At 33.2% G+C, this 8,183-nt stretch overlaps 1 long non-coding RNA gene across 1 annotated transcript; it reads right to left on the reverse strand.

The window, feature by feature from the left end:
* Positions 1-509: 509 nt before the first annotated feature.
* LOC142340942 (uncharacterized) lies at positions 510-6,750 on the reverse strand. The gene is made up of 2 exons (XR_012759097.1): positions 6,361-6,750; positions 510-891 (listed from the first exon to the last, which is right to left on the reverse strand). It is a non-coding gene; the product is annotated as an uncharacterized LOC142340942 (long non-coding RNA).
* Between the last annotated feature and the right edge of the window lie 1,433 nt (positions 6,751-8,183).

Below are 8,183 nucleotides of genomic sequence, written 5' to 3' on the forward strand. Positions count from 1 at the left end.
CCTTAATTTCACGAATGGACTTTTCCACAAAATCTATCAAAAGTAATACATTTGTTGTAATGGTACCTAATCGGAATTGAGTTGAGCAGTTAAATGCTTTTTTGGAACTTTAACGCCATGTGGTTTGAGAAAATATGTGATTTTTTAATCCAATCTCTTTGAGCTCTCACCTCTTTATTTTAGGCGACACATACCTAGAATTTCGCGTATTTCCGCCGTAGAATCTGTTCTGACAATATTCTCTGATCTCACCTCTTATTGAGCGAGTCAAAGCAAATTCAATCAATCAAACTGTCTGTTCTCGTTGGGTGACAAATGATTATATACCTCAATGAGGTTTGAATCGTCAATGAAATACTCGATTTCAAGTTTTTGTTGCAACTAAATTCTGTTCAATGCTTGTTCACAAAAAGGTTGCCCCATCTTCAATTTAAAAAGCTTTCTCTGGCCATCTTATCGATCAGATCCCTTCTTTTTTCTAATCACTTTTTTTTCAAGTACCAAAACCATTAATATAATATTTTTTGCAAAGCAGCTTGTCTTAAAATCGACTCAAGTCTAAATATTTCACCCACTTTGCATCTGTTAAATCAGTTAGCAATTTAAAAAGCACCGAGCTCAAAGCAACAAAAATTATAACATATAAACAACCAGTCAACAATATGCTGAAAATTATTAAATTCCGGTTGCTTTTCTTATCCCATTGAGCTTGGTTTTCAAAATGGGTATTGCAGGCCTTGATCCATTGCAAACTCTGCTTCTTCGTAATTGCAAATTTGTCAGGCTTGTCGTGGTTATCATGTTTTGTGGATAGACTCAAAGTGCTTGTTTTTGCAGAATGTTCGGATAAAGCGAACGTAACCTCGCTGACCTTCTTTGTGGTTTTCATGCCTGAAAATACCATTAACATTGCTAAATTGTATTGACATAAAATTTTATCTTTAACATACTGTTTTTTTCCAATTCTAGAAAACCCAAATGATTTGTCTTTTTCTAGTCCAGTTCTTTTTCGATGTCTTTGATAAACATTACGATTCAATATTTAGTTCAATGAATTATCACCGATATTGCCTGTATAGGTGTCTGTACTTTACTTTACATTGCTGTAGTTATTTTTGTGAAAACTGATTTTAATTGGCTAGCTGAAATGCGTTGAATGACATAACCCCAAATTTCAGCTCATTTCCAGAATTGACTTAGGTAAGTAAGTTTTATCGAAGAAAAACGTTTCCAGGAATGATTTAATCGAGGGTTTGGTGAGTCAATTATTGTTTCCGACTTTTTCTCAATTCAGTACTAGTTTTGAGATAAGTTCACCTTCGATAAAAATTTCCTTGACTTGATCATACCTTGCAGACATTCGATTCAAAAATCCATGATATAGGATGCGAGAATAATTATAACTTTATGGTGGATTGATTTTAACTTTTTCTGCACAAAAATTTATCGAAATAGTATGTTCTACCATGATTGCCTACATAATTTTTTTGGAAAATGTCAACATTTTTAGTGAAACATTCTTTGATTTAATACTTTATAGGCCACATATTCAGGTCACACATCTTAGCATTTTTGCTTGCATCAACTGAATAAATTTTGCCTTGTGACCAAAATGAAAAATGACAGTTATAGCAAATAACTTCATTTTTGGGCTACATAGGTTCTACTTATCTTGAAATCCGACATCTAAAATTTAAAAAAAGCTGATAAGATGTCGACTTGAACACATGTAAATGTTCCATAAATACATTTTTACTTGAGACATTCTAATTGTAAACTATTCATGGACGATATTTTGAAACTCAGATATTAAAGTCTCAGAACATTAAACTCTCAGAAACTTTTTGTGAATTTCACATTTCAAGCTGCTTAAAGTGAACACTTCTAAATGTTAGAAAATTTTTTGTCATAGTGTCTTAATTAATATAACTAAAAAAAGACTAGGAATGGCTAAACGATATGGAAAAGAGACAATAGGAGACGGTTGAGCTTCACAAATGAGCAAATGATCGCAAGGTCAAATCAAGCAGTGAAGTTAAAATAGAATGACAACCCAATAATGAGGTTACATTCTATCGAATCATATTGATTTTTCCACTTTGCCAATTTGCATAGTTAGCATCTAATATAAGTAGCTGATCTTCATACATTAAGTGAAACTGAAAATCAAACTCGAATTACTTTATTATCAGTTGAGCAGTATTACGGTGAACTAAATGAGCTATTTGAATTGTCTGCATCATATTCTTTTTGATTGGTTTCCTAATCAACCTGTTGTTGATACAGTATGTTCGATAAAAATTCCGTATGGCTCAAAAACTTCACATCAGATCAAATACACTGAGAAACTGAATTAATGGTAAACAGACCAAACTTGGTCAACATCTTTATCTACAGCCAATCGGAGACGCATTTTTGAAACGTAAAAACACAAGACCAGCACCATTAAAGGAGTTTGAAAAAATACCAAAAGTCGATTGAAACTCGTTAAATTGGTCTCATTAAATTGACATACAGTAGGTTTTGAGTCAGAATTCACTGAGTGGCAAAATATTTGTTAATGTGTTGTATTTGTGTTTCTGTAGATCATATTAGTGATTGTGCTGCATAAAGTAACTTTGACTTGTTGAAAACTTAAGTAACTTTGATGTTCTCGATAAATCTTTCTAATGGTTAAAGAGATTAAACGAATCAATTCTTGTTTCAATCGATTATTAGATATTTTAACAAGGATTTAACTTCAAGATGATATGAATTTGGTTTTAATTTTGAGTCAATAAAGAAAACTCAACAAGAATTTGGTTGTTTCGATTCGAATTATTTTGTACTCCTAGAGAAGCATTTTGTTAAACAGGTAAATTGAACGATTAGTTATTGGGATTAATTGATCATCGAGTAATGCAAAGGTAATCTACAGTATAGTCGATTGTAGATTTTAGAAAAGTCAACTGCAAAAAACGTATTATCTGGACCAATTTGAAACGGTTGAAAAGATCTGGGCGGAGGAGCCTTATTTTTTTCAATTGTTTGCAATACAATTACGTTTTCTTGAATAAAAATCGTTAATCCACTCAAAATTACTTGAAGCTCATGAGGAAATATAAATATCATTTATAAGTATCGACAGCAATTTTTTGGTTGAGACATTTTAGGGGGATTTATTTCCGTTGCTGTGGAGAATTGAAGAGCGTATGATTAGAAACCATTTCAAATACGAAATCAATTGCTGAAACAAATTTTTTATATATGAACTCTCACTTAAATTCTCTGGTTAAAGCGCTTAAAGAACATTTTACTGAACTCTTCAATTGAAATCAAAGGAGACCTGTCTTTAACTTGAATCAGTTAACAGAGTACAAATCAAGTCCTATTTCAAGTACGCTTGAGATATTAATGAAAATCAGCAAAAGATTGACTGGAATTTTTTGACAATTGCTTGTTCTAAAGATCTTGTTTAGCTATGTTTTCATGTTTGACAGATGGTGTATCAGTTGTTGCATTTTTGTTGTTTTAAAAATATTATGCAAATTTTTCCTACATACACTTTCGTCAATTGTTTAATGGAGTGAATTAAGGTACAAAATTGTATTTGATACAAACAGAAGAAACTATTTAATATTTTAAAAATGATATTAACTCTGTTTTGTTGTTAAAAATGCAAGCCTCAATTTCATTATTTACTTATTGAGCATCTAAAGGGAAATGGAATGCAAGTGAATAAAATTTGAGAAGAAAATAAGATCACAACCAATAAGTCGGGTATTTCCCATTATAGTCCCCTCCAGCTTAGTGGACGGATAACCTATAGCGCCCCTCAATCCTTGTAAAAATACTATAACGAGAGGCACAATTTTATAGGGGTATATAATGGGAAAGACTCCAAAAACAAAAAATATGTGATACTTGGCCTAAACCAGCATTTATAATGGCGTCATAACTTTATTTCATAATTCATTGCTGTTAGTCAAGGGCTAAATCTGTCTAATCATAGGGTTCATTTGAAGTGAACAAAAATGTTTCTTTGACGCTTTCATTCTACATCCTCAAAAAAATTCAGAGGAAAAAAATGAAGGAAAGTTCTGACTTCATTAGCGGCAATCAGCAGTTTTGCAGTTTCCTGCAAAAACAAATCCTTGACAGAGCAACAAAAACCGGAATACATCTCAATCATAATTGACCTTCAATCAAAAGTGAACTTTTTGGTACTTCTGCAATAAATTACTTGGTTAATATTATTAATTTGTTGAACAATTTTCATAATATTTAGAATTTCAGGTCCAATCGGGAGAGTAAAAAATGAAACTGTTTTTTTTTGGCTCACAAAGTTTACAGGAGAACTTCGATTTGGCGTTTTTAAGCCGCAAAAAATGTTTTTCTTTTGTTTGTTCATTCGTTTGTTTCAAAACTTTGCGTCTGACGAATTGTTTCTACAGAACAGCCGCTTGATTGCACAGAGAATTGCTAACCAGGAGGCTGCAGTTTTTGGCAAAGAAAACTGATTAAAAGACATCGACAGACCAATTTTCTCTCAAAATTTAAAGTTCCTCATTCGGTTCCTCGTACGTTTTGACCAACAACAGCGTCTTGAATTTAGCACGAGTAGTTAAATCTTCGAAGCCGTTAGATGTCCTAAAAAATTTTTTCTTGTGCCCTCTTCTTTAAATAAAGTACTTGCTGTTCATCAGTGGAGCACGTTTCTTTTTCCATTAATAACTGTTTGAGGCTATATTGAAAGCAAGAAGAAAATATATCTCTATTTCATAGTTTTAAAAAATGGAGGAAACGTCAATATTAATAGAAAATAGGTTTTTGGTTAAAGTTTACAATAATATCACAATGGAGGGATGCAATTAATTTTTCCATAAAATTTAAAGATAGATGTGAAAAACTGAAATTTGTTTTTTGAAAGCGATTTTCTTAAATGCGATATTGTTTTATCTATTTTGTAGCGTTGAATGAAACAATCAATAAGGAAATGTGAATTTTGAAGTTTGGAGGAGTATACAGTCATTATTTAACCCGCACGTGTACAAGAATGAAATTTGTTTCCTTTGAGCATTATGTTCGACCGCACATTTACGTTCCATAATTTACTTCGAGGCTATCCACCTTAGCTGAGAAATCTTCGGTTTTTAAACGTAAGAAATTGTCGGTATTGTCAGTTTTTTCCAGCCAAAAACGACGAAAGCCCTTACCTCGGTATCGCCGTTTTTGTTCGGTATTTAATATAAGAAAGGTTCGGTATTGTCGTTTTTTAACGTAAGAGAGATTCGGTATCGTCGTTTTTAACGTTAGAGAGATTCGGTATTGTCGTTTTTAAACGTAAGAGAGATTCTGTATCGTCGTTTTTTAACGTAAGAGAGATTCGGTATCGTTGAGAGAAACATTAAGAACTATCATTTTTTGAGTTTTCCTACCACGAATAAACATGGAAGAAATTTCGGTTGGCACGTTCTGTTTCAAACGTAACCAACCGTCAAAAAACTTACTTGTAAACTACAAGAAAGTATGCCCAATCCCAGTGAGAGTGAATTGTTTAACAAAATTTTCATCAATTTTCAACAAGTATTTTACATTCTAAAATTCAAAAATAATCAAGAATTTTATATTTGCATAACTAGTTTGGCCAACGAGCTAAAAAATTTTTCAGGAGTTTTGCACACTTTTCCAGAATTTTTCTTTGAGACGTACGTTTGAAATTCCTGCAAAAAGAACGCCATCGTAACGTTTGACTACATTATAAACAGAAATATCAATTTTCCCAATGAAAAAATCTGACGATTTCTTATGTTTAAATACCGAACATACCGAATCTTGCGAAACCAAACATACCGAAGCTTTCTTACGTTCCAGACCAAACATACCGGCAATTTCTTTCGTCTGAAACCGATTATACCGAATCTGGCTGAACCGAACATACCGAAACTTTCTTACATTCCGAACCGAACATACCGAATCTCGCAAAACCGAACATACCGAAGCTTTCTTACTTTCTAGACCGAACATACCGACAATTTCTTTCATTTGAAACCGATCATACCTAAAAAAAAGCGAACATGCCGACCATTTCTTGCGTCGTTTTTGTTCGGTCTTCTCAACTAGGGCAATATAATCTACCTTTTCCGATGAAAGACGTATTCGATTTGATCTCAGCAGAGAAGGCATAGAAAAAATTAATGTATCTGGAAAACATTTGTCCATGAGCTGCATCGAGATAAAATGCTTTAAACTTTTATTTTCTCGAAATCAGGCCAAGAGTGATTGCAAAATATTTTTTTGAAAGTTTAAGCGGCAGTTATTTGACGAGCATATGGACAAAATATGTTTTAATATTTCATATTCAATAGCACAGAAACTAACCTTTTAGTTGTCAGCCCCAAATTGAAAAGACAAACGGCGACCAATCTGGCGCAGATAGTCAAACGAATAGCAGCCCCAAATCCAGCAGAGCCAAACCACAACTCTAACTTAAAAAATAAAAATAACTCAATAACCAAATTTTGGGCAGAAACGGAACTTCGATCAATCTTTAATAATCTGAAATCTAATAATTCATCGGGTTGGTCAACAAACAGTCGAGCTGTTTCAACAGTTGAGCTGAACACGAAAACTATACTGATAACTAACAAACTGTAGGACATTCAAACACACACATGCATATTGAGTTAATAGGTCTCAGTTTCTGTAAAGTTAACGATTAATGTTATCAGTATATAAACAAGAGTCATTGATTATAAGAGGTCGTCTTAATGTTCACGTGTTTAATTAATGAAACTGAAATATTTCCTAGTCGAGCGTTTATTTATATTAATGAAGAAAGCGTGCCTTTATTTGCTCTCACTCAGCTTATCACTCTCATTACTCGATTTATTAATAAATTGTATATTTCGGGGGGGGGGGGGATCCATCATTTTGGCTTGTTTTTTATGTTTATGTTGTTTTAAGTTATCCTTGTCGAAGACTAAAAAATGTACAAAAAAGAAGTACTAAGGGCTGAATGTAAAAAAAAACAGAAAAAGAAAATTTGGATCTTTTCCGCTAGCGCCCCCCCCCCCCACACATTTGCAACATTTTTCAGGAAAATCAAAGTAGTAGACCCCTTTTCAAAGCACGTAGTTCCAAAAATGCGTTAAGAACAAGTTTTTGGTGGATGTTTACATTATATGCAGTTCGTTATTCTTATGCACGTATTAATTTCAAACCACCACTCTGTCAATATTTTCCAAATGCCCATTCACGCGTATTCACATGTATTAACTCATAATGTCATAATCATAAAACATACACAAATGGGGATGCCTAATTTACTGGGGGGGGGGGGGGGGGGGGGGGGGGGGGGCTAGCGGAAAAGATCCGAAAATTTAAATATTTCCGGGAGAAAAAAAGCTCAAGGAACAGAAAACGCCAGTAATGAAGAATGAGCTAAAACAGAAAGTAGAGTCGAGTCTGTAAAAGGAGGTAAAAGGGAGGATCTGAGTGGATTCAATGAGAAGAGGGAAAAAACGAATACAATATGTATCACAACCGACATTAACAAAAACTCAGATCCAGAAAAATTTAGAGGGCATGTTTATGTTGTTTGAGTATTTATACGAACAAGCAGGTTTGGACATTTGCGTTCGCACGTAATGTCCCGACTCCGCTCAAAAATGTGGAAGAGATAGAAAACTTTCTAAAAGTCAAATTATGTTCGAAAATATTTGGTGTATCCAGTTAAAAAATCATTTGAAGCTCAAACCACTATACAAATTAAGTCACGACACACTAGATGGTTTCAACACAATGATGCTTTCCATTAAGAGAGCATAAGATACATAACAAACTACCAAAATAAACTAAAAACTATAAGCATTACTTACGACCAAAACTACTTGTATTTCTATTTATTAGAAAAATATTTTATGGAAAAAGTCAAAAGAGCATCAGGTCAAAACAAAACTGAACCAAATGACTTCCATTTCACAAGAAAAAAAAAGAGATTTCTTTTTATTTCGAATAATCAAAAGCTATATAGAAAACAAAGAAGGCAAGCTTAGAAGTTACATTAACACTTTTGAAAACAAATAAACGCAAAGTCATGGAAGCCCGTAGCTATCAACACAAATCATTCAATGGCGCCGTATATGCTTTCATTCAAAACTCTTGAGGCTTGTCAGTATCCATAATGTCAGATGACTATAAAT

The sequence above is a fragment of the Convolutriloba macropyga genome, chromosome 6 (assembly GCF_964194025.1).
Source record: "Convolutriloba macropyga chromosome 6, txConMacr16.3, whole genome shotgun sequence".
Taxonomy (NCBI): domain Eukaryota; kingdom Metazoa; phylum Xenacoelomorpha; order Acoela; family Convolutidae; genus Convolutriloba; species Convolutriloba macropyga.